This window comes from Lemur catta, chromosome 1 (assembly GCF_020740605.2).
Source record: "Lemur catta isolate mLemCat1 chromosome 1, mLemCat1.pri, whole genome shotgun sequence".
In the NCBI taxonomy this organism is placed as follows: Eukaryota; Metazoa; Chordata; class Mammalia; order Primates; family Lemuridae; genus Lemur; species Lemur catta.
The window spans coordinates 79,179,490-79,207,350 of NC_059128.1; the positions used below are offsets into that span (position 1 = coordinate 79,179,490).

Sequence of the window (27,861 nt, forward strand, 5' to 3'; positions counted from 1 at the left end):
CTGCTTAAGGCAGGATATATTAGGGCTTGCAGGACAATATCACCTAAATTGCTGAATGTACTCATTTATAATATATCTGACAAAGGCAGGGCATTGTTTCTCAGAGTGGTTTTGGACCAACTGCAATAGTTTAAAATGCTGGTTCCTGGATACCACTCTCAATTTTCTAAAGCACATCTGGATTTTCTGTTTGTTTTTTTGTTTTTAAAATTTCCCCAAATGATTCTGATTTACCTTAAAAGTTGAGAACCACAGGTCTAGTGGTTTAGGGCAGGGTTTCCCACACTAAGCTGCATAGTATTATCACCTGGAAACTTAAAAAAAAAAATACAGACATTTTGGATTCTTGGTCATAATTTATGATGTGGAGCCCATGTATTTTTTAAAGAGCTCCCCGGATAATGATGATGTAAGGACCCACTGGTATAGACTATCTAAAGATTTATATTTATAAGCAGTGAAATAGTTTAAAAGCTACCCAGTAACTCTTAGGATTAACCTTATGAAATAAATTCTGAACTGCTGCTTTTGATATAGTCAGATTTAAGACTGAACCCTAGCAGCCAGGAAAGAGATACAGAATTCTGGCTAGTTAATGGAACTTTTGTGACCTGTATTGAAATAAATCCTGTTTATTAAATGAATGGCAAGGCACATCTACTTTCAGAATTGTATTATTTAAGTTTTGAAGACTTCTAAAAATTTCATCAAATGAATATATATTAACACCCACTATTTTAAGGTCAGTTGTGAATCAGAAGTACTGTTATCTTGGTAATTAAAATATAAAACTTTAGCTGTATTTCAGTAACAGAAACATATCTTACTGACTAAAGCTGAGTGGAACCCTTATAATTTGTCTTACTGTATTTTTGTACAAAATAGTGAATAGGTATTTAGGAAGTTTCTGGGTTTTGGCTAAAAAAATTGCCTTTGTTTTGAAACTATATCAAATATGTACTGCACTGAAATGATGGGAGTTCATTTTGTATTTATTTTGCAATAAGTGTTATGTAAATATGCAGACATTGAATGTAATATATTAATAGATTGTGTCTAGAGTGAGTTTTTGGGTGGATAGTTTATATATATACCACTTTATGTACCCTCATACATTTGTCTGATTTTGAGCTTGTAAAATGAGAACTTTTTACATATTTAATAAAAAAACTCTCTGAATTATCTGATGTCATTTATCAAGCACCATTCTGTGCATAGCACCATATACTCCCGTTTATGTACATTATTTCAAATATTCTACTCTTTTGATCTCCTCTCTTGTCATCTTCCCCTTAATCTCCATCTATTATGTCACAGAATTATGGATCCACTCATGAAATTCCTTTCAGAAGGGTAATGGAAAGTGTGAAAAGATTGTAGTTGAAATAACTCAACTTCATAAAGTTCTTCTCTATTCTTTGAGAATAAAAATAATAGCTACTCCTTTTTGTGGTTTGGTAGAAAGTGCTTCAAAAGGAACCCTGTGTGTGTAGCTATAAGTAATGGAAATTTCCAGCTAATAGAATATTTAGGTCAGGTTTTTAATTTTTTTAACCTTGGAGTTCTTGGACCCTTGAGGGACTTCTGTGGATGACTTTTGGAGGGGACATGAGCTCTCATAAATTTCTCACAGAATTTTGCGTGTGTGTATTTCTCAAGACTGGGTCTAGATTTCATCAGATTCATATGATGAAACCTTTGTCTGTCTGTCTGTCTATCTAAAATACCCTCCAAAGCAGCAGTCCTCAACCTTTTTGGCACCAGGGACCATTTTCATGGAAGACAATTCTTCCATGGACTGTGGAGAGGGGGATGGTTTCAGGATGATTCAAGCACATTACAGTTATTGTACACTTTATTTCTATCATTATTATTGTATTATAATATATAATGAAATAATTATACAACTCACCATATGTTGGTGATCCCTGCTCCAAAGCAGTGATTCTTAATCATTAAACCTCCAATCCTCACTGCGCACATATTTTAAGAAGTTACTTAGTTTCCAGATTTTTCTTTTGGATGAAGATAGTTCCTATCTATGTTCAGATTTATCAGATATTTAAGGTTTGTTCTGTTGCTAGTTATTCCTGTTTCAGCTCAGTTTGCATGTATGTGGCCAGATGCCATTTAGTCTTCAGATTAATATTTGAGTAAGACAGGTTTTATTTTCAAAGCCAGTAAGAGAGAAATGAGGAGTCGGTTCTAATGACTGTAATTTAAAAAGGGTTTAAAGCAAAATTCCAAAGAAATAATGTAAAGGAAGGACAAAGAGAAGGTCTTGGGTAAAATTTGGGGTGGGACGGGTGGTAGTTGAGAAAGAGAAAGAGAAAGGGACAGCCTGAGACCAACGTGGAAGGTCAAGGTAATTTATCCTTCGTGTACACACCCTCAATACTGGAGGCTTATAAGGATGTAAAGAATAATATATTAATGAAATCCACCTAGTCCACTTTTAGGTTAAAAGTAGCAAAAAGTCGCCCACTACTGTTACTTCATTGTAAACTAAAGGAAAGGTTGTAGCTGTTAATTCTGGTTTAGACCATAAATATATTCCTAATCGGCTCCAGGAACCTTGCAATGTTCAAATCCTGAGGATGGGGCTGAAAATCACTCCAAGAATGTATGGGTAATCTACACTCTTATTTTTAAGTTTGACTTTTATTCATCAGAAAAGACAGTTAAAAAGTACAAGGGAATACTAAGAAACAAAAACACGTCTATAAACCTGAGGGTTCCTGGCCTCCACTTTGATGGTGCATATAGGCCTTAGTAATATAGTGGTGAGGACTGAGGACTCTGAAGTCAGACTGCTTTGGTTCATATTCTTACCTGATTTGGGGCCTTAGACCAATTGCTTAAACCCGGTATTCCTCATTTTCTGAAACTAAGGTTGGGATAAGAGTTTTAGCTTCATAAGGTTGTGAAATTTCACAACATTTTTAAAAAAGTCCTTAACAAAATAGTAAGAGCTCAAATGTTGGATGTTGTATCTCAGTACTTTGAACTCACATATCTACATGAGGGCCCCTTTTTGTACATTTATTTTTGTTCCTAGGGTTTCCTCTGCCTATGATGTCTGCCTGTTGGATACCTATTAATTCTTTGCATCTCAAATGTCATCTCTTATGGTTTTTCTCCCTGCCACCCAAATAATTTCTCTTTTTCTGTGTTCCCATAGTACTTTCATAATACATTTGCCTTAGCACTCACAGTATTAGTTTTGTGTTCATGTGTCTCTCAAGATGTTGTGAAAATGTGTACTAGATATGTAACTGCGAAGCGAGTTGTAGGACACAGTAACCAGAAGGCCAAGATAACTGCTGCTTCCTGGAAACTCCCCTCTTAAGAATGTTGATTGTAGGGAACCAAGCAATCTCTGTAAGTAGAAGGTAAATAAATTAAGAAAGCAACCAGATGGCTTAACATGCCATTAGTGACTTTTTTAAAATTTTTTCCTTTTCCCTTTTATTTTCATGATATAAAAGGTTAGACAGGTGTACACTGCAAATGCAGAGATCTACTGCTTGCTGCTGTCTAAGACTGCCTGCTATGTAAGTTTCCCCTGAATAAACCTTTGACTACTTACAACCGGGAGTAGTCTACCTCTTCCTGAGCTTGCCCTCTACTTACGGAGGCAGTTCTTGGTTTTGGCAGGGAATTTTCCCAACACAAGATCAAAGATATTTCTTCATCACCTTTTTATTCCACGGTGCAGTGTCTAGCCTATAGTTGTATTAGTCAGGATTCTCCACAGAGAGAGATTTTTAAGGAATTGCCTTACATGATTGTGCGGGCTGCCAAGTCTAAAATTTGCAGGGCATGCCAGCAGGCTGGAGACCCAGGGAAGAGCTGATGTTGCAGTTTGAGTCCAAAAGCAGTCTGGAGCCAGAATTCCCTCTTCCTCCTGGACCTGTGTTTTTCTCTTACGGCATTCAACTGGTTGGATGACTCCCCCGCCATTATGGAGGGTAATCTACTTCACTCAAAGTCTGCTAATTTATAGTTAATCTCATTTAGAAGTACCTTCACAGCAACATCTAGACTGGTGTTTGACTAAATATCTGGGTAACATGGCCTAGCAAAGTTGCCACATAAAATTTATATTCACAGTTGTTTTTCAGTATATATTTTGGGATTGAATTGAATCTTGTAGGGGAGAGAGAGAGAGATGCATAGATTAAAAATAGCTATAGTAAAAAACTGGATTACATAAATGCCAAATAAGGAATATTACAATAAAAAAATTGAATTTCTGCAATTCATACATAGCTAAGTAGCCTATAATCCTTGAATAATCCAAGCTACTGCTCCCATGCCTAATTACATATTTAATTAGACTAAAAAATAAATAACCAGTCTCAAGATCTTGGGAACCAAATGTGCTTGGAGATATTGAGTGAACTTGAGGTTACAAAAATAGATGCCACGTCTACTATTTAGATTTATACTTCTCCATCAACTAGGAGCTGTTCGGCACTCTTAAAAACAACTTCAGGGAAGAGGTGGGCAGTTTAAGGGCAGGCTCAATAGATCACCTCTCTGAGTTAATGACCAGATAGAGCACAGATGGGATAATGCTGCCATCTTGTGGTACTCTTTGTTCTCCTTGTTCTACAAAGTCTAGTATTGTCTGGATTGGTTTGATAGGCCTTTTAACTGTAGCTTTTTAGGTAAGTCATGATTTTCTGTATGGTCTGACTTTTTGTTTAAACAATGAGATGCTTGAAAGCAATATATCTAAAACTTTTGATAGCATTTAAAACAACTTTTTTTTTTTTAAAACTTTTTGCGTCTTGTAGTTTGATGTTAGGCTTGAAGTTTTTGTGTTTTTTTTTTGTCTCCAATCATGGTCACTTAATCTATCATTATCATCAGCCATGCTCAGAATCCTCTTTTAAGAAAAACATTCCAGTTCAAAGATCTTGCTTATGAGCAAAGGGCCTGGGAATTCTGTTTTTGTTCACCTGACCCTGTGATGTTGGGCCTTAGCTGATTGGATCTAGGGTGGGCACCTGATCCTAGGGCAGCCAAGCCATGGGCTAATCAGCAACAGGAGAAACTCTGCCTGGAAGGGGACTATAGAGAATCTTACTGGCTTAGTAATCATTCACTGCCTCGGGAATGTGCACCAGAATACTCAGAGAGAATCAGCACTTTATTGCAGAAGTGAGAACACACAGATGCAGACAGAGAGCAAGTAGGTGTTAAGTGGGGATGAGGAGGGATCCATGAACTTATACTTCGGAAACAGGACAAAGTAATCAGACTCCTCAATGCCTTGGGTCCTGAAAAATTTTCTTGTATGTATGAGGCTCTGTGAGACCTGGGTGCTGGCCTTTTCTTGGCTTCCTATGGGATTTGATTACTGGGCTAAGATTTATGTTTTCCACATTTCCACAAGCATTTGTACAGTATCATCCCCCTGCTTCTCCCATTTATGAGCTAACCTTAACATGTCTCGATTTATTGCAACTCTCATTGGCATCTAACATTATCATTGTCTATTAGGTTGCTCTAGTATGTTATATTTTTTCAAAGTGTTTTAATGTGCATTATTTAATTTAATTATAAGGATCCTACTTTGGAGTTTATGTATTTCCATGTCTGCTAATCCAGGAATTCAAGGAAGAAGACATCAATGGCCAGCATGCAGATGCAATCCTGCTCTCAGCCACACACCTGTGTTCATTGCTTGTTGGGTGTTTCTCTTCTTTTGTCCAGTTTCTTAAAATGTTCACATCTCTGGCTAGATTTCTAATCCCAGATTTACTTCCAGCTCATTCTCAAATATAAAATTCAGAGCCCTAGCTCTGTTGAGCATTTATTATATGTCAGGTGTTTTACACATGTTATCTCATAGCAGCAGCCTTAGGAGGCAGCTATTGTTATTGCCATTTTACAGATGAGGAAGCTGAGACACATTTGGGTAACTGCCCAGGATCACACAGAGGTAAGTGGTGGGGCCGGGATTTGATTTTGGGAAAAACTTAAAGCTACCACGTCACAGGGAAATTTTCATAAACTGAAGAGCTGCTAGGAGTGGACACCACTTCATTTGCTAATTTTCTCCCTCCCCCCTTTTTTTTTTTAGAGACAAGGTCTCCCTCTGTTGCCCAGGCTGGAGTGCAGTAGTATGATCATAGCTCACTGTAGCCTCCAGCTCCCAGGCTCAAGCGATCCTCTTGCCTCAGTCTCCTGAGTAGCTGGGACTACAGGTGTGCAATACCATGCTTAGGCAATTTTTTTCCATTTTTTTAGAGATGGAGTCTTGCTATGCTTTTCAGGCTGATCTTGAACTCCTGGGCTCGAGTGATCCTCCTGCCTTGGCCTCCTGAGTTCCTGGGATTACAGGTGTGAGCCACTGTGCCTAGTTCTGCTAATTCTCTTTATCCAGTTTGACAATATTGGAAGAAGAAAAGTGAAGGCAGCGTGAGTTTCCTCATTAGGAGAGAGCCTAGTGGTAAGGATGCACAGAGCTCTTCTTTGATTTTCCTGTAAGGTTGCTTTAATTCTAGACAGACCCTAAAACTCAACACCTTTAGGGACAGATACAAGCAACAGTGAGACTGGAACTGGGTGAGATGTGGCTCAGGGGCCTTCCCTTGCACTGCTAATGATGCTGAAGCAGACAGAAGGAAGATGAAGCTGCTGGGAGAAACAAGTAACTCCAGAATGGCTGGGACGTTCCCAATAAGGCAGGACCACTCTGGGATATTTTGCCACCACCACCACCAAGCAGAGAGAGCTGTCTTTAACGTTGCCTTCCTGGGCCTGCATTTCTGGGTCTGCAGCCTACTAGTTAGTTCCATCTCTTTTGTACCTTTATAGCTTTGGGGAAAGAATATAGCTGCAACTAGAAGCCAGGTGTTTCTCACTGGAGCAAGTTAGATTCCCTCAGGGGAAAATGTGCAGACAGAGGTGATCCCTAAGACTCATCCAGCATTAACATTGGAAGCCTTGTATCCCATGGTTCTTGGTTCAGTGGCAGCACCCACAAATGTACTCATCACAGATGGGTTTTTTCTGGCCTCTAATCACTTCCCAGCCCAGGCCTCAGATGACGAATCCTGAGGTCCACAAATTCACTGTCCCAGAACGGAGGAACAAGGAAGGATTGCTTCTCATGAGGGCAAGTACTCCTTTCCTGTTTGGATTGACAGTATAATAGCAAGGAGAAAAGAGGTGAGGCACACATGAGTCACTTTGTCCCTCCGCAGTCCGCCCGGGAGCCCTCTCATTCTACTGACTCATCCTCCCCTACCCAAAAACAGGTATCATCCTGAACAGCAGCTTGTACCACCTTCAAGTCAGACCTGTTATTAAAGATGCAGACTGGCATTTAAAGCAGGCTGTGTCACACCCACCCTAGTCTTCGTTCTGAGCTCCTCTGGTGGCCATGTGGATATATGCCTCACTCGCCTCCAGCCGCAGGGAGCATGGCTGCCAAGGGCCCCAGCACTGTGCTCTGAGCCCTGTCTGCACCTGCACTACAGGCTGCACCTAGAGATGGTTGAGCATGGCAGGGACACTAAGGCAGGTCTGCTCCTGAGAGACTTGGGGCTTCTCTGATGGTTGACTTTGGTTCAAGAACTCCCCATTGGCTTTGCTGAAGCTCTGCTTGGCAGTTTAGGGTGCTTCCCCGCAACCTTCCTTCTTCACTCAGGCAGACAGTAAAGAATAAAGAGGCTGAAGGAAGTGGGCATGTTGGGAGGGCTATATTAGGTAAGGCCAAAAGACCCACCGTGTTCCATGAAGAGGGCACACAGGACACACCATCCACCTGGCCATCAAAGTGCTCTGGTGAGAAAGACACCATCGCTATGGAGTTCTGCAGGCCGGGGCTGGTGGTAGGAGCATGGTCACAAACTGAGCTGGGCATGACGGAGGCCAGGAGGTTGTGCTTAACTGCCTGAGGCCAGGCAAGAGGTCCCTGCCAAAAGACAGGGTTTGAGGAGCAGTCATGGGCTTTACCAGCAGGGGGAGGGAGGTTGTGGAAATGGTCTATGGAGCATGGTGTCTATTTTTCACCTAGGGCCAAGATAAGCAGTGAACAGGGGTGCTGCTTAGCATCTATAACAAGGGTCAACAAATATTTTAGGTAACAGGCCTGATTGTAAATATTTTAGGCTTTGCGAGTCATATGCTCTCTGTTGCAGCTGCTCAGCTCAGTTGCTGTGGCACAAAAGTAGTCATAGACAGTGTATAAACAAACCAATGTAGCTGTGTTTCAGTAAAACTTCATTTACAAAAACAGGTGGTTGACTGGATTTGGCTCATGGGCCATTATTTGCTGGTCCCTGCTCTATTTTTTTTTTTAAAAGCAAAATTGCAGGAGCAAGTGTCTGAGAGCAATCATTTCAATAAAAAGCCATGATCTCTTGCTCAGTTCCCAGACTTGAGTCAATCTCCAGATCTGGAACCCATTGTCTGAAGAGGTGGCTGGAGGAGGAACCCTGCAACACTATGGCAAATACAGGCCATGACGATTCCCCCAGTCTCCTCAAGGGACCTATGGCCATTTACTTGGGTGACTGTACACTGGGATAGGGGGAATAATCAGACATTTCTAGGACTATTGGACAAAGGGTCTGAGTTGCACTGATACCAAGAGACTCAAAGAAGCATCATGGTCTTCCTGTTAGAGTGGGAGTCTCTGGGGCACCCCCTATGGGGACCAGGTAAAAATGGGGTTCTGGATAAAGTCCATCTTACAATGGGCCCAGTGGGCCTGCAGACCCATTCAGTGGTCATACTGCGTTTTTCCCACCACTCCCACCTCCAACTCCATGGGGCTCTGTCAGCAGGGCTGACTGCACTGTGGCTTGGACCTGCTGCCACACCCTGTCCTGTTCCAGCCCCACTCAAAGCTGGCAGCTTTCTGTGTCATCTAGTATACGGGCCATAAAAGTATCCCCAGGGTGGAATGTGTTGCCTCCAGAACACAAAGAGGCCTACAGGGCATTGTCTTTCTTCTTGATGATAGGGTTAGAAGTTGCGGCAATTTGCCTTTTACTTTAGAAGGGGATATTTCAGAACACCTCCAACCGCTGGACCTCTAAAAATGTCACTGAAACGGCCTGTTCTGGAGTCTTCCGAGGGTTTATCTCCCATCCTCTGAAATGGATGCATCTTCTCAAGGCCTCCAGCATACTTGCCCATGCTGGCTGGTCCTGTCCAATCAGCTTAATGTCATCTCAGTGTCATGGATCAGTGTGATATTCTCTTGAATAACCAAAGAGGTACAGATCTCTCAGACTATATTATGATAGAAGGTGGGAAAGTTAACATAACTCTAAGGCAAACAGTAAATGAATATTATTGTGTGTTTTCTTGTCCACAGAACCTCAGCCAGCACTTCTATCTGGAGGCTTAGGGAATACCTGATCCATAGGTATGAATCCCATACAGCAGAGCATCCAACCAGGGGATCCACTTCAAGTGAAGGAGGTGTGGGAGTGGGTCATGACCATGGGATTCTCTGGTTGTGACATGAATACCCAGAGGTAACTGACCTTATAGATTGTTGGAATGATCTAAAGTCACAACTCTGAGAGAGAATGTGAAAGGATGGAGTGCCATCTTTCAGGACGTGGTGCATTTATAAAGTCAGTGATATATGGCACTATGTCACCTCTATATAGTGCTGTGTCCCCAGTAGGAAGGATACAAGGGCCTGGAAACCAAGGGGTGGAAGCAGGAGTGGTCCTACTTACCATCATTCACAATGACCCACTTACCATCATTCCCAGTGACCCACTGGGGGATTTTGTGCTTTCTTTCCTTGCAACTCTGGGCTCTGCATGGTTGGAGGTCCTGATCCCCAAAGGGAACACACTGTTGCCAGGGACATAATAAAGGTCCCATTTGAACTATAAGTTGTGGCTGCTGACAGGGCACTTTGCACCTTTGTGTCCAGGGACCTGCAGGCACAAGAGGAGTTGCTGTGCTAGCAGGAGTAGTTGATCATCAGCTAGCAGGGCAGGGAAGCTGCATCTGCACAGTGGGGCAGGCAGGAGTGTGTGCAGAACTCAGGCGATTCACCAACTTCCTCCTGTACTCCCTTGTTCCATTATAACTGTGGGTAGACATATGCAGTGACCCCAGTTAGTACCTGGAATAACACAGTGCCTTAATCTTGCTATCCTATCATCTGTGTATGTAACACACGCTTCAACATGGCTTTGAGTTTCTTCTTCCCAAAAATAAAAACAATTTAGGTTTCCTATCTCCTGGGTCATAGCTGGATACTGGTTATCCATGAAATGACTGGATTTCAAATGTGCAGTGAAGGGATTACAGTTTTGCATCTGATTTTTACCATAACTTCTCCCCTGACTGACAAGGCTGACTACATTTTGGGCATAGGGTTGTAGCAGAGGTTCCTGGGAGAGGAAGAGACATCTGGGAGGGAATGGTGAGAAATCATTGAGAGGAAAGAGAATGGGAGTAAGAAAGAGGGAGAAAAGTAAAGGGTAGTTGAGAGGAAACAAAGAAGCCTTAAGTGACATTTCCTAGAGAAATATTCTCGGTAGGGGCCAACCTGGATCTTGATGTTGGTGGCCCCAGTGTCCACGTTATTGACTGGCAGGAGGAGACTCTGGTTGCTTTCACTCATTTGCGTCTCTTTTTGGGCTTCAGCGAGCTTTTCAGGGTTATGTCAATGGCCCATGTATAACAGCATTACCAAAATCAGGCCAAGAGCCCTCCATTCTTAATGGTTCATCTGGAACTATGGGAGTCTGCACGCCCTCCAGGGACATGCTCACTGGCCAGGACCTCGAGGAAGCAACTTCACAGCCACTCAAGAGCTCCTTTCTAGACTTACTTTTCCTTGTTCAAAACATGCATAGAGAAGAGAGATGAACTAGTAGAAGAACTTTTACCTGCTCCAGGGGTCGGGAAGGCCTTAGATCTCTGTACTTCCCCCTACTCATGAGTTTCTCGTTGAATACTAGCCCTCCAGGTACTTATCAAAGGTGAGTTATGAATTTGTTGGATTTTTAACAGTCCTTTGAGGCAGCCTGTTTTAGCTCCTCTTTGGCACTTACACTCCTACTCTAGGAACTGTTTCATGGAGCCCAACGTACTTTTATCAGGTAAAAGACTTGCTAAGCCCTGGCTCCAAGAAGATGAAGACGACACAGCTCCCATGGACTGAAATGGGTTTATATTTTCCTTGGAGAGACACAATTTATTACATTATATATAGCTTTATTAAAGGGAATAATAAGTAACCATGACATAAAGGACCAAAGGAGTAGAGACTGGGATTAAGGGATTCACCACTAGGATGAGGCAGGTTTGGGAAGAAAGAAGTATCTTGAAGGGATGACACTGAAAAGCAACCAAATGTCAGCTCCAAAGGAGGCCTCCCACTCACTAGCTCTCGCTCTTGAGGCAGAGGGAACAACAGCATGTATTCATTTGCCTGAAGGAGTCTGAAGATAGATCGGGGCCTCCTCCAGTTTTTGCTTCATCACTTGTGGCTATCACTCCCACTCTCAGTTTCAACTTTTATTATTATGGTAAAATACATATAACATAAAATTTACCATCTTAACCATTTTATGTATATAATTCAGTGTTACTAAATACATTCATAATGTTGTTGCAACCATCACCACTATCCATCTCCATAACTCTTTTCATCTTATAAAATCAACTCATCTGTCGATGGACACTTGGGTTGATTCCGTGTTTTACCTATTGTGAATAATGCTGCTATAAACAAAGGTGTACAAATATCTTTTTGGGATTCTTCTTTCAATTCTTCTGAGTATATATCCAGAAGTGGAATTACTGTATCATATGGTAAGTCTATTTTTAAGTTTTGTAGAAACTGCCATATTGTTTTTGACAGCAGCAGCACCATTTTACATCCCCGCCTATTGTGCACAAGGGTTCCAATTTCTCTACATCCTTGCCAACACTTGTTCTTTTCTTTTCATTTTTTTTTTTTTTGAGACAGAGCCTTGCTCTGTTTCCCAGGCTAGAGTGCCGTGGCATCAGCCTAGCTCACAGCAACCTCAAACTCCTGGGCTCAAGCAGTTCTCCTGCCTCAGTCTCCTGAGTAACTGGGACTACAGGCATGCGCCACCATGCCCGACTAATTTTTTCTATATATATTTTAGTTGTCCAGATAATTTCTTTCTATCTTTAGTAGAGACGGGGTCTTGCTCTTGCTCAGGCTGGTCTCGAACTCCTGACCTTGAGTAATCCTCCCGCCTCAGCCTCCCAGAGTGCTAGGATTACAGGGATGAGCCACCACGCCTGGCCTCTTTTCATTTTTGATAGTAGCCAACCTAATTGGGGTGAAGTGGTACTCATTGTAGTTTTAATTTGCATTTCCCTAATGGTTAGTGATGTTGAGCATCTTTCATGTGCTTATTTGCCATTTGCATATCTTTGTCAAGTCTTTTGCCCATTTAAAAAATCTTTTTATGTTGTTTTTTTGAGTTTGAGGAGTTCTCTATATATTCTGTATGTTAATACCTTATCAGGTATAGGATTTGCAAATATTTTTGCAAATATTATGTCATTCTGTGTGTTGCTTTCTAGTCTGTTGACACTTTCTTCTGATGCACAAAATTTTTAAGTTTTCATAAAGTTCAATTTGTCTTTGCTTGCCTACACTTTTGGTGTCATATCTAAGAAATCATTGCCAAATCCAATGTTGTGAAGATTTCTCTCTATGTTTTCTTCTAAGGTTTACATTTATGTCTTTGATCCATTTTGATTTAATTTTTACATATAGGATTAGGGAACGGTCCAACTTCATTCTTTTGCATAATCCAGTTTTCCTAGCACCATTTTTAAAAGACTATTCTTTTCCCATTAAATGGTTTTGGCACCCTTGTCAAAAATCATTTGACTATTATGCAAGGATTTATTTCTTGGCCCTCTATTACATGGGTCTATATGTCTGTCTTTATGCCAGTACCACACTTTATGATTACCATAGCTTTATGGTAAGTTTTAAAATCAGGAAGTGTGAGACCTCCAACTTTGTTCTTCTTTTTCAGGATTGGCTAGTTAATTGGGGTTCCTTGAGATGCTATATAAATTTTAGGATTGGGTTTTTTTATTTTGCAAAAAATATCATTGGAATTTTGATAGGGATAGTATTAAATCTGTAGATCACTTTGGGTTGTATTGACATCTGAACAAAATTAAGTCTTCCAAACTGTGAACATGGAATGTGTTTCCATATATTTATGTCTTCTTTAATTCATTTCACTAATGTTTTGTAGTTTTCAAGGTACAGGTCTTTTCCTCCCTTGATTAATTTCTAAGGATTTTATTATTTTTGATGCTATTAGAAATGAAATTGTTTTTGTAATATCCTTTTCAGATTATTCATTGTTAGTGTATAGAAATGCAACTGATTTTTTTGTGTTGACTTTTTATCCTGCTACATTGCTGAATTCATTTATTAGTTCTAATAGGGTTTTTTTTTGTGTGGAATGTTTACAATTTTCTACAAATAAGATTATATAATCTGCAGAGATCATTTTACTTCTTCCTTTCCAATTTGGATGTTCTTATTTCTTTCTCTTGCCTAATTGCTCTGGCTAGAATTTCCATTATTATGTTGAATAGAAATAGTCAGAGTGGGCATCCTTGCCTTGCTTCTGATATTAGAAAGTTTTCAGTTTTTCACCATTGAGTATGTTTGCTGTGGGTGTTTCATATATGGCTTTTATTATATTGAGGTAGTTTTCTTTCTAGTTCTAGTTTATTGAGTGTTTTTATCATAAAAGGATGCTGAATTTTGTCAAATGTTTTTTCTGCATCAGTTGAGATTATCATGTGGCTTTTTTCCTTCATTCTGTTAATTTGATGTATTACATTGATTTTTGTATGTTGAATCATCCATTCCAGGAATAACTCACTTAGTCACAACACATAATTCTTTATTATAATATGCTGCTGAATTCAGTTTGCTAACATTCTGTTAAGGATTTTTACATCAATTTTCATAAGGGATATTGGTCTGTAGTTTCCTTTCCTTGTTGTGTCTTTGTCTGGTTTTGATGTTAGGGTAATGCTGCCCTCATAGAATCAGTTAGGAAGTATTCTTTCCTGTTAAATTTTTTGGAAAAGTTTGAGAAGGCTTGGAGTTATTTCTTATTTAAATGTTTGGTAGAATTCATGCAGGAAACCATCAGGTCCAGGGCTTTTCTTTCTGGGGAGATTTTTAATTACTTATTTAATCTCCTTACTTATTATCAGTCTATTCAGATTTTCTGTTTTTTAGTGATTTAGTCATGGTAGGTTTTGTATTTCTAGAAATTTGTCCATTTCATCTAGGTTGTCCAATTTATTGGTGTACAGTTGTTTACAGTACTCTCTTATAATCCCTTTTATTTTTGTACAATTGGTAGTAATGTCTCCACTTTAATTTCTGATTTTAGTGATTTGAGTGTTCTCTTTCTTTTTTTTTTTTCCTATAGTTTTTCCTTGCTGAAGATTTTTCAGTTTTGTTGATCTTTTCAAAGAATCAACTTTTGGTCTCATTAATATTTCTTATTATTTTTCCATTCTTTTTCTTATTTTTTATAATTTTCATTTCAAAATATTTAATATAAGGGAGTACAAGCGTTCTTGTTACATGGATGAATTGTATAATGCTAATAGGTCTTTTAGTGTGCTTGTCACCAGAATAGCGCACACTGTACCCAACAGGTAAGTTTTTATCACTCATCTCCTACCCACCCTCTCCCCCTTCTTACTTTCCAATGTTCTTTACACCACTTTATGATTATGTGTACCCATTGTTTATCTCCCACTTACTAGTGAGAACATGTGGTGTTTGTTTTTCCATTCCTGACACAGAGTGAGAGGAGGAGGAACTCATTCTTTTGTAATGGCACCAATCCCACTCATGAGGGTGGAGCCCTCATGACCTAATCACCTCCCAAAGATCCCACCTCTTAATACTGTTACAATGGCAATAAATTGTCCACATGAGTTTTGGAGGAGACAAACACTTAAACCATAGCAATAACATGATAACTACAATAACCATAATATTAGCACCCACTGTTAACTGAATACTTATTTTATGCCAGCTATAGTAGCAATCACTTTTTATATATTAACTCATTTCATTTTCATAGGGATCCTATGAAGGAAATACTTTTCAAAATACTCATTTTATAGATGCAGTTAACTGAGGCAAACTGGTACATTGTCTTTGAGAGTAGTGATGTGCAAACACAAAGATAACTTTTGGTCTTCATAGTCCCACATACTCTGAGGTACTTATGGCTTAAGAGGCACAGTGTTTTCTCTTCTAGCATACCCTTGTGGTAGGAGGACAGATTTTATCTCTATTTTATAGATGAGGAAATTCAGGTAAAAAGAACTGCCCAAAAGACAATTTGAGATTAAATTTCTGAGAAAGACTTGATTCCAGATCCAGTACTTTTCTTACATCGTAGGAGAGCCCTCTGGATGGAAAGTCTAAGCTGCCTGAGCCACACCCTGCTCTACAGAATGCTAATATACATATATTTAACAGAACCCTTTGTGGCCCTAGGAACTGAGGATTTTTCACTATCATACTACTTTGCTTATATATGCAGAAAACAACATATGATAAGAAGACTTTATATTTATGGAGCCTATAGTAGACATCTTCCACTCCCCCCCCTTCTTCTTGGTATTCAACCCCTTCCCCATTTTGGGGGGACATTCATCATAATAGTTCTGGCGGAAGTCAGAGGGGTCAAGTATGTCTCTCCCTGCTTTGACAGCTGTGATGCTGGCATTTGTCATACAGTTGGTCAATTGGACACTTCCACTGAGAATTGAATTCTGATTCTCTTTATATTCGTGTCACTCACCCTAGAGTGATTTATGATGATATGGGAGTATCTTGGGGACAGCCAGCCTGTTCCTGCTAAAAGATGGTGTGGTACTTACTGCTTTTTGATTCTCCAGAGCCACCCTGATTCCTATTCTTGTCTCCTGCCATCATTACTCCACCATTTTGATGATTCTGTGAACCCCTCAGAGCATTTTAATACCCCTTTTCTACTTAAGGTTTCCAGAGCTGGCTTCTTGCTTGCAACCAAGAATGTTGATTGAGATAGAAAGCTTTGTAGTTTGTGAAGCACCTCCATATACAGTAGTGCTTCTTGTTTGAAAAACAACTTGATCTTCAATGACACATTCGAGGAAACTTGAGCTATCCTGTAGCCCGATAGCAATTTTAGTTATTGTTTGACAAGCAGGTTGGCTGTGAGGAAAACAGCATATTTGGGAGGTGTTGGGACTTCCTTTTAAAAACCAAGCATAAAACATAATTGTCCTGTCTACCCACCTCCTTCAGTTTTGAGACTGCCAGGTGTTCTGGCAGGATGAACACCATGTATTCTTGGTGCATAGTAGGAACTCATCCCCAGCTCTTGCACAAGTCTCACTGCAGCTCTGCAGAAGCTGTGTTACTGGCTTACTGTCCCAGCTAGGGAGGTTTTGCCAGGTGAAGTGTGTGTGTGTGTGTGTGTATGTGTGTGAGCTGCTTCTCTAGCTACTGATTCATGTAGGGAAGCATTTTTGGCAGGGAAGGGATGAGGGTGGGGCTTGCTGAATGAGCAAAGAGGACAGTACTAGTTAAAGCTGCATGCCAATAGGATCAACTTCTTTGCCCTGCTCTTTCTCCTGTCCCTTCCCTTTCTTGTGTTATTAAGGCTCCCTTTCTCTGTTCCCACCCATTCCTGCTCATGTGCCTCGGTGTCTTCCCAGAGCCTTGTCAGTTTGCTTTGCCTTCTTGTGGATGTTCTTGAATCGGGATGTGTTCCTCTTAGTGCCAGCCCCTCTAATCACTTCCTCTTCTCACACTTTAACGATGTTTCTCCTAGTTTCCCATCTCCCTGAGTGTACTTTCACTTCTCTGCAAACATCACATGGATAGGAATCAAGTCTGAATTTTTAACAGTGTATGCCCAGACAGCAGGTATGGGACTTGCTTGACACGCGCTGGGCAAGGACTCAGTGAATATCCCTTGGATGAAAGAATGACTGCATAAGTCAGTGAGTAACTCTCAGTCCCCTTCTTCTTGTCTGATGGGCAAGTTATAACCTCTGCTCCCCTTTGATGTGCTCTCTTTTGCAGTGGAAGGAGGGGTCTTGGGTGAGATGATAGAATAAATACATGTGAAGCCCCCAGGATGTGTGATTTGCCAAGGACATATTTCTTAACTCTGAATCTGATTCTATAGCCACCAACCTAAAACCACCCAGCAAGTGTTGGCACATTTCCTGTGATTCCCGCTTGTCCACACCCTTCCCATGTAAACCAGGGCTTCTTAACTGGGATGGGGAGTGTGGTGGGCCTGGGAGGTCAGGTGAGGAATTTTGGAAATATAGGGGGGACAATTTTATTTGTCAAAATATTGGGACACCATCTATTGGCATATAGAGAGTTGGAACCAGGGATGCCAACCTCCTGTGCTATGGGAACAGTGCCATACAACAATTAACTGTCCAGAGACCTGCACAATTTCTGATGCCCCACCCCTTGCCCCAACATTCAAGTATGCAAAAAACCATTTTTTGGTAAAATAAATTAGGTTCTATAATAGCTCAGATAATTATAAATATCAAGTATTTTTGCATGGTTTTAATATAACAAAATTTCCCGGAACAGATCTATTCGAAAAAATTGAGATTATACTTTATTTTTTTGAGAGCTTCAACATTATTCGCCGTTTCAGAAAATCATGTCACAGAAGCAATGCTGCAGGTGGAATCGAGTTGCCAATAACAGTCTACAATTTGCATTTGTAGCTATGGTGTTCATGGTGATTTTATCATAGATGCAATCGGCCCCTCTGAAGATAGAAAGTGTTGATTGAAACAATTAAAAATAATTACTCAAAATTCATAAAGCCAAATAAAAGTGTAAAAAATGTAAATATACTTTCAAAGGATTTTTTTTTTTTTGGAAAGCGTGCAGCACTTGCACTTCTGAGGTTATTAAAGCTTAAAATTGCAGTAAGACTTTTGGAACACCCTGTATTTACTATAAAAAGGGGCTGCTGGATCTGATACGGTGGAGAACCATTGATCTACACTTTGCACACTCCTAGAAAGAACAGCCAATTGAAAATGTCCGGTCATGAAAATGGGATGGGACACTGTGTGGAGGCCAGTGGCTGGAAGCCAGCTGACCTCAGCCTGCGCGCTTTGAGGGTAGCGCTCCAGCGCTCACCGGTGCAAGTCACTGAGCTTCTCTGAGCCTCGGTCACCTCATCTGTGACATGAGCGTGGGAACAGCTGTCTTTCTGGGAAGTCGCGGGAACCTGGTGAGAAGCCCAGGGCACCCAGGCGGACCCAATGCAAACTGCCAGGGCCTCTCTCCGCAGCGCCCCACCTCCACCTTTGCTTGTCCAGATTATGCAAAGCTGTTGGCACCCAGGGGCGGGACCGTCAGGTGGCCTCCGTGTCCTCTGCTTGTGCGCGTGAGCGCGCGGGGCCCGCTCCAGGGCGCCCTGGGGTTAGGGGCGAATCTGCCCTGGCCGCTCACCCGCCGGGCGGGCAGCTCCCTGGGACGGCTGGACCCCAGCTCCTGGCTCTGTCCTCCGCGAGCACTCAAAGCCCCGGGGCACTGGTCATTCAGCCTGCACTGGTTATGGTGCCCGGGCAGCGGCGCCGGGCGGGGCAGCGGCGAGAACTTTCCGACCTTTCCGGGGGGAGCCTCGCTGTCCCCGCCTCCAGTCTCCGCCTGGAGGGCGCGGAGGGCGGGCGGGTCCCTAGCTGAGGCCCTGAGCCCCAGAAGGGATCGGCAGTTTTGGCTGCGCCAACGCAGTGGCGGAAGGCTCCGCTCACCGCCGGGTAAGAGGCATCCGGGAACCGATCTCCGGCCCCCGGCCAGGGGAGGGGGACAGGGCGGGGACGGAGATCCCCAGTGAGGCTCGTGGTTGGCCCATCTCTGCCTCCGCAGCGGCGACTCCGCAGACCCATTGCGCCGCGCCCCAACCCCCGGACACCTGCAGCTTTTGCCGCCCTTGGCTGGGGCCTGGGTCTTGGGACTTTTGCTTCCTTCTCTGAGTGTCGAAGCGGGGAGCAGAGAGGGCGACCTGCGAGGGGCGGTTAAAAACCGAAGTATCCGTGGTTTTGCTGTGTGGAGATTTCTGGCGCTTTCCGTTTGTTGACTGTCACTTACCAAGGTCCCGGAGCGGGAGTGGGTGCTCAGCCTTTGGGAGTCAGAGACTGACATCGGCCCGTCTGCCCATAGGGTGACACATTTATCCACCGACACTGCGCGTGGGACAGAGGGGCCCTCGATATGTCAGCTGCAGCTGGAACCTGTAGGGGAGAGCATTTAGGGCATGTGCCAAACCGAAATTGGCGGAAAGGGGAGAAAGGGTCCTCTGGTGGAATCAGGGCTTCTTTCCTTTCCTCTTCATCTGTATTTTAGATATTCAAATCCCAACCTAGCTTTTTGCTCAAAGACACAACGTCTGGATTTGCCTGGGCTGTCTCTGGGCTCTGACCCATTTTTGTGTCACGTACCCCTTTGGCAGCTCTGGGAAGACTAAGAACCCTTTCTCGGGAGGCTGAGGCAGTAGGATCGCTTAAGCCCAGGAGTTTGAGGTTGCTGTGAGCTAGGCTGATGCCACGGCACTCACTCTAGCCGGGGCAACAAAGTGAAACTCTGTCTCAAAAAAAAAAAAAAAAAAAAAGAACCCTTTCTCAGAGCAATACTTTTAAAGGTATAAAACAAAGCTAGAGTATTATAAAGGAAACTAATTGCAAAACACTTGTCAAAATATTAAAATAATTTATGATATAGTAATATATGTGCCTTTTAAAAACTAATGCTTTATTAAATAACGAGATCTAGCAGTGGACCTAATAACTACCATAATTTTGAAGTAGTAAAGAGCATAAACAATATTTCAAGACATAGGCAACACCTGTATAATAAGAAAATATCTGTGATTTCTATTGGTGATGAAGTCTTAGGTACTGCTAAATGCTCCTGTGGTTTGTTGCTTACACACATAATTGAAGAAAATGTTAAATTTCAATTAAATATTAATGAAATAAAATATGTAAATGTTAAATATTAGTGAAAATAGATATAATTTTTTTTTCCGTTTAAGTTCCTGGCCCCAAGGTTAAGATCCCCTGACAGTAGAAAGGGCAGTGCCCAGGCACTCAGAAGGTCAGATGACTTACCTTCTGGGCTTGACACATCCATTGACACCTCCACGGTCCAGCATGACCTTGGCTTTGGAACTTCTTTGGGCCTCAGCTTCTTCATTGTACAGTGGAGATAATAGCACCTTCCCATGTATTTAAGGCAACCAGCACTGCATCTGGTACAGAGAGGTGAAGTAGGTACTGTTTATTAGAACTTGTCTGTATCCCTCCCAAGCTTACGGCCTTCCCCACTGTATCCCCAAACCTGGTACATGGAAGGCACTCAGCAAATATTCATTGAAAGAATACATGGGTTGAAGAGGGTTGCTTGTAACTACAACTAAAAAACAAAATTCATCAAGGAGACAGCTGGTGGTTTAGGAAGTGACTATTTAAATTTGAGGGTTTTTTTTTTCTTTTAAACTGGTTGAACAAATATATAAAGACATCTGGAACTGGAGTGCTTGAAATATCAGCCGGGGCCCATGGATCTGTGTGTGGTGTGTAGGAAGGAAACCAGGATTTCGTTGCGGAACAGTTTCTCCTCCATCTTGCCCGTGTTGAGGCTTGTTAATCCAATGTGTTGTAACACAGGAAATGTCTTACAATGAGTGGACACAGACCCATGATGAGGCATTTCTGGGCACAGATGTACATTCCTCTTCCCTCTTTTCTTTTCACCTTTCCCAGATCCACTACCCACTACATAACTCCTCTCTGACTCTGAAGATTTGGTAATAGGGGCAGTGTGAGTAGTTTGTGAAAAGCTGCCCAGACTAGGCCTGAAGCCAACTAGTTGCTTCTTAATTCCCAGCCTTAAAAGTCTATGTAATCTAACAAATGTGCATGGTACTTATAAAGAAAAGTAGATCCAGCCAACTATCCCTGTGATTTACTCTGTGAAAGTGCTAAATTGGGGCAAGAGGTGGGGAGAGAACTCTGTAAAACAGGAAATTCAGAACCCACTGGTGCCTATAGCCCTATGCCTATAGCTTTGGGAAGGGCAAACACTGGTGCTATGGACTGTGTGTGCCCCTCCACCTGCAAATTCATATGTTAAGCCCTAACTCCCAGTATCTTGGGATGTGACTGTATCCAGAGATAGGGCCTTTAAAGAGGTAGTTAAGTTAAATTAGGTGATTAGGGTGGGGCCCTACTCCAATAGGAATGCTGTCTTTATAAGAAGAGGAAGAGACATCAGGGGCATATGTGCACAGAGAAAAGGCCGTGCGAGGACATAGCAAGAAGGTGGTCATCTGCAAGCCAAGGAGAGCGGCCTCAGGAGAAGCCAGTACTATCACACCTTGGTCTTAGTTTTTCAGCCTCCAGAACTGTGAGAAAATAAATTTCTGTTGTTTGAACCATCCAGTCTATAGTATTTTGTTGTGATGGCCTTAGCAAATTAATACTACTGTGCACTCCACCTGTCCAGAAGAGTCTTACACATACTCTTTTTCTACAGACACTCTGTATGGTCCCTAGGCTCCTGGCTGAGGTCATTAAAGCTATATTTACCTTTACAAGGCTGACTGTTAGGAAAAGAACTCGGTGTCTTCAGCAAATGACCCAGGTTAGCTGTTGTGCTCTGTACATAGTAGGTGCTTTATAAACACATGGTTGGTGATGGGATGATGGTACCATGGGCAGTACCATGGGGTGACTGCCTTCTAATCATAACGAATTGCCAAGTTTTGGTCTCAGCCCACCCCTCTGGGAACTTTCACTCTGTCCACCTGGGGAAATAGCAGCTCCAGCTTATTCGTGTTAATGGAGAGGAAATACCTGTGTCTTTATCCTGGAACCCACCCCTGACTTCTGGAAGTGGGGCCTGTGGTGATTATGCTCTATGATACTTTCTTGTTTCCTTGACTGTTTGTCTAAGGCAGCCCCTGATGTCTCCATAGGAAAATGATGTGTTTTAACAACCACCTTGTTTAGGGTATAGATTGTAAGAGCTCCTCAAGAAAGTACTGAGTCTAGTAAATGTGGTTTTGCATTTCTGTGAGCACATGAATGATGCTTGAGATAGATGAGGGTCCGTCTCATTCTCTGGCCATCTGAGTTTGGATGATAATCATGAGCCAAGGTCTAGGTGACCAAATCTAAGCTGGTTTTGAATCATAGAGTAATAAGTTCTTTAATGTCAGTTAGACACATCGACCTATTTTATACTCAGGAAAATGACTCAGAATGGTTAAGTGACTTGCCCTGGTCTCACAGTCTCAGTTTCCTCACTTATAAGATGGAGATAATAATTCCCACCTCTCTGGTTGTTGTGAGAAATTATGTAATGCACATATCATAATGCCTGTCACATAGCAAGCCTTCCACAAATGATTTTTTTCCAGATGCTTTTATTGTGCTTGGGTTAGTGCACCTACCCAGAGCAGCTGCTCAGTGAATCACAGTGGCTAATGGTGCAGGCGTGGCACTTGGGGACAGAGACTGAGAGGAATGGTTTCCATTTTGATTATGTTCCAGGCCTGGATATAAACCCTTGTCATTCTTTGCCACAATAATTCACAGCTCTGATCAATCTAAAGAGTTAGCAGAACAAATGCCTACTTGTTGCCATTTGAATGCCTACTTGTGAACCTTCATGGCCCTTTTCTCCTCATTTAGAGGATCACAAAGCTTTAGAGAAGGAAGGGACCTTTGAAGCCAGCCAGCCCAATCCTTTATCCCATTGATGAAGAAAGCATGGCCTGGAATGGCTAAGGAGGAGCCCTGCTTGGCACTACCTGGAACGTGGACCTGTGTCATCTAGTTGGACATAGAGACTCTCCCTGTTAGGGAGACCAGCACACCTGGTATCTTGTCTACACCTCATTCTGTCCTAACCATTAAAGGATTGAATTTAGCGTCTCCTCCAACCATGTTCAAAGAACAAATGTATACCTCATAAAGAGTCTTTTCTCGTTGTGCTGAGACCCCACACACTGGATTCCAGGGAGTGATATGCCTGGGTAATTGGTCAGTCCCTATTTACAATGAAACTCCACCTTTCAGAGTCTCCTTGCCTGAGAGACTCTGAGTGGGAATCACGGTGCTCCTGAGGCAGATGAGTAATTTTTCTGTGGTCATTTAACAGATTTAGGAAACCAGGGCCTAAGTTGATCCCTGCTGTGTGACTGAGAGCAACGTAATTCTACATCAGACTTCTTTTCCCAGTGAACTGGGTTCTGTAGTCTGCAGAGGGGCACACAGAGGCACATGTAGACTTTGAAAGGAAACCTTAAATATACTTGACCAGAGGCCAACTGTGAATGGTGGGGTTGTGCTTATTTATACACTAGAACATGAGAAGTCAAGTCCTCACTGGCTAAAGCAAGCAGAAAAACAAGATTTTTTTTTTTTATAGAATTCAGTCAAAACCCTTAACTCTTGAAATAATCCAATTGACTGACTTATTTTTTTCCTTTTCTGGAACCTGAATGCAAGTATTTTCCTTATGTAAATATAATTTTTGTTTTCTGCTCAGCAATTGTATTGGTTCGGTGAAATTGTCAGTCCTCCCATTATAATGCTTTCTCTGGCTATAAAAAAGCATAGGCTAGGGAAACTTGAAGGAAATTTCTTAGTAGCAAAGGGAGCCACTGTTACATTGGAATCTTCATTAGTGACTCTTAATCAGTAACTCTTTAAAGAAAAGTCCCATAGTTTGCCCCTAATGAGTTAGGGAACTAAAGAACCCCACTGTGGCTCCAAGCCTTGAATCATCAGAGAACTGCACAAGTACGATTGCTCCTGTTTCTCCGATGACTCAGTCCTGGTCCACAACTGGACTTGATTCATAGCTTAATATTTAAACAAATGTTTGGATTTATAATAGCTCTAGAGGGAGGGTTCCAACATCACCCTGAAGGGCTAAGATTGCTCCATTTTCCTTATTTGTTAACAATATAGTAATCCAGTTCCTGAACACGCAGGCGAGAAAACGCTGCCATTACTCAAGAGGAGGTGTGCCAAGAGGAAGGGCACGGCAGCCTAATCCCTTCGCGGAACAACACTCAGTTGGTTTTCAAGGAGGGTAGTTTCCTTCTCTCTCACTCTGCTTTGGGCCTTTACTACATTTTGAGAAATCCAGTACTGTTACATCCTCTCCATTAAATCCACCTAAACACATGGATGTAATGTCATAGTTCACATTCTTCCTTCTTCTTTATCCCATATAGCTAATTGTTGCAAAACTGTCTTCAACACGTGTCTCACATTCATGGCTTCATCTCAGTTCCCACCAGCTCTATACTGGTGCCTGAATTTCTGAAACAGCCACCTAATGGATTTTCACATTCCTGGCCTTTCCTATTGCAATAGATAGACTCTTATTATTCACCGCTGGCTCCGCAGTGCCTAGCACAATGCCTGGCATATAGTAAACACTCAAAAATGCTGAACTCAGCTGAATTGCTCCAATGCATCCTGTCAACTTCCCCAGGAGAATCTTTCTAAATCTTTATTTTTTTTAAAAGCCAGTGAAATTTAGCAGTGTCTAAATCTTTCTAAATCCAGTTTCATTAAGAACTTTCAAGGACTCTCACTGCCATCGCAGGGACGGCAAGCTCAGATACACACCAGGCTGGGCAGGTAACTTCAATGAGCAAGGAGGCTGGGTGGGCTGGGGTGAAGTAGAACCCTGTGCCTGGTGGAGATGGCCAATGACCGCTCAGCTCCAGCCAAGGGTTTCCATGCGAGAATGTGGGTTTGGTGTTGCCAGAGGCCAACAATCTGGAATTTTTTGGTGAGATCTCCAAAATTTTTAATGTTAGCACCTAATTCAAAATTCAAGAAAACACTGTAAGCCAAACAAAACACAGCATTTTGGGCTGCAGGTTGCTGCTTTGTGACCCCTAGATGGGATTACTATTGTCTAGGATTAGCTCTCAGACCTAAGTGTTAGTAACATATGCCTATGCAATCTTATTTCTCTCCCTTCCCAGTGCACACCTGCCCTAGGCTACCCTCCTTTTTATCCACTAGGCAATTCTCATTCCAAGTGATTCTACTTCCAAAACCTTAAATCCTGTTGTCCAAAACTAGCTCAAACAGGCTCCTGCCTTCATTTGCCTGTTTGTGCTCACATAATTCCTTTGTCTTCAGCTGCCTGGATATCAACTTTAACTTCTTTTTCTCCCAGAGGCCTTTCCTACTTCTCCAAAATCATTCTTTCTTCCCACCCTCTCTTTTATCTGAATCTTTGCATTTCTAATGCTAACACCAAATTCAGGCCCTATCACTCACACCTGGACTGCTGCAATGTCTTCTAACTGATTTGCTGAACTGTTTTTATTTCTCCTCCAACTTAATTTGTTCCACACCAGATTCCTCTTAAGCTGCCCCCTTTGTTCTATCACTTTCCAGAGCTTTGTTTTTCCATGGAAAGCCTCAGTGTCCTAGCACGGCCCTTCATAATATGGTTAAGATATTTCCTTCTTGTCATCTCAAAGTCAGTCAAATCTGGTCTGCCTGCCATTGCCCAAACACTGCCTGACTGATAAGCTGGGCTTCCTGTCTTATCAGTCAGCATATCTGGGAAACAGTTGGCACATTGAAAGTGTTTTTATTGAGGGCTTAATGAAATAACTATTTACAGAGGCTCGGGCAGGCTTGAGGGAAATCAGCAAGAGGGTGAAGCAATTGTATTGGTTTGGGGCTTGAGGATGCATAGAGGGGGTGGATAGAGCTACAGCTGAGGAGAGGGCCACCCCATAGGAGCCAAGGCCTATGGCTGAGGAATACGGCCATTGATGAGCGGAGGCTTGCCAGAGAGGGGACTGGAGAGTATACAGCCTGGCTTCCCTCTTTTTCCAACCTCTAATCTTCTACTAGTGCCATCCATTGGATGAACCCAACTGGAAGGCAGAGAGCAAGGGAGGCCAGCCGATGCACACCCTATGGGTCTGCTCTCAGGGCTCAGAGCATGAGCAGAGAAGGGTGGAGAGAGATCTGGAAGGCAGTCACCATCTCTTTGATTCGTTTGCTTATGCTATTCCCTCCTCTTGGTGTACCCTCCCACAGAAGTTCCACTTAGCAGAATGTTGCCAGTCTTTTACCTCCTGCTCAGATTCTACCTATTTCCTCAAGCTTTCATCGATTATGCATCATCAAAACACCTCATGGTATATGGTTCATATTGATTACATGGCACTTTGCTTCTGCCACTGGAGCTATGGGTAGTTGGATGTGTGCATATCTTTCTCTTTCTAACTTGAGTTGGGATGTGTCCTAGCACTTTGTGTTTTCTTCTGCACTCAGTATATGTTTTTTGGAATGAAGTTCTACCTTCACTCATTGTACCTATGTTGGGCATATAAAGGTATTGAATAAATCCACCCATCAGTTAATTCATTCTTTTTAGCAAATATTACTAAGATCCTTCACTGTACTGGCTGCTGTACCAGGAACTGGGAATAAAACAGTGGACAAGTCACATCAGGCCCTTGTGCTGACAAGGCATGCATTCTAGTGGAACAGAGTACATGTTAGTCCTTTCCCCTCCTCTCAACTGTTATATCTTCCTGAAATGGCCTCTCCTGGTTCCTTATCTTAGCCATGGCCCAAAGTCCAGCCCGAGTCCCAGCTTCTCTAGTCCCTCTAGCCCACATTGATTCTACAGTTTTATTACCTACCTTTCCTTTCGTGGAACTTTCTTGTTATTTGTTGACATTTTGATGCATCTACTTTCCCAGAGAGATCGAAACCTCTTGATGGTTTCAGACTCTGGTTCTAGACTCTGGTCTCATCTATCCCCACTGACACTCTCTGGGCCCTTTTTGTCCTTCCCTGGGGTGGTCCAGATGGTTGGTGGTCTAGGTAGAAAACCTCTGCAGTCTACAAAGAGTGTAGCACTGAGCTCTTTGGCCACCTTCTCAGGAACAGTTACCAAAAAATGGGGTACCTTTATTTTATAACCTTATATCATTACTGGACTAGTGGAAAGGGTGTTGGCATTAGCTTCCAAAAATATGGGCTTATATTTCAGCTTGTAGATTTTTTTTTCCTCTTAGAGACAGGGTCTCATTCTGTTGCCCAGGCTGTAGTGCAGTAGTGTGTTCAAAGCCCATTGTAGCCTCGAACTCCTGGGCTGAAGTTATCCTCCTGCCTCAGCCTCCCAAGCAGCTGGGACTATAGGCATGCACAACCATGCCCAGCTAATTTTTCTTATTTTTTATAGAGACAAGGTCTCGCTATGTTGCCCAGGCTGGTCTTGAACTCCTGGTCTCAGGTGATCCTTCTGCCTCAGCTTGTGGATTTAATCAGCATGTCATTTACTGAGGTTCTCATGTAACCTCATGAACTGAGGTTCAGAGAAGTAAATTAGAATAACAATATCTATCTCATGGGATTGTTGTGAATATTGAATATGATGGTATATGTATTAGCTTCCTATTGCAGATTTATATCTTACAATACTGTAGTTGAGAAGTCTAGCACAGGTCTCACTAGTAAAATCAAGTTGCTGGCAGGGCCACACTTCTGGAAGCTCCAGAGGAGAATCTATTTCATTTCTTTTTCTAGTTTGTAGATACCGCCCACGTCTTTGGTTCCTGGTCCCCTTACTCCATCTTCAAAGCCAGCAACTTTTCATCTTTCTGACCATTCTTCCATGGTCATGTCTGCCTCTGACCACAGCTAGGAAAGGTTTTCAGCTTTTAAGGATCTATGTGATTAAATTAGATTGGGCTTACCTGGATAATGCAGGAT

General features: G+C 42.2%; 1 protein-coding gene and 1 long non-coding RNA gene across 4 annotated transcripts in view; one reads left to right on the forward strand and one right to left on the reverse strand.

Moving 5' to 3' along the window:
- Positions 1-17,678: 17,678 nt before the first annotated feature.
- LOC123622262 lies at positions 17,679-20,514 on the reverse strand. Its single transcript, XR_006729444.1, has 3 exons — positions 20,194-20,514; positions 19,175-19,317; positions 17,679-17,840 (listed from the first exon to the last, which is right to left on the reverse strand). It is a non-coding gene; the product is annotated as an uncharacterized LOC123622262 (long non-coding RNA).
- Positions 18,454-27,861, forward strand: part of SQOR (sulfide quinone oxidoreductase) — a 37,212-nt gene continuing 27,804 nt past the window's right edge. For 2 of the 3 annotated variants that reach the window (XR_006729443.1, XM_045528430.1), the window contains exon 1: positions 18,454-18,843. The gene's annotated coding sequence lies outside the window, so the exon portion shown is untranslated. The remainder of the gene's footprint in view (positions 18,844-27,861) is intronic. The other variant, XM_045528421.1, reaches the window with a different exon arrangement.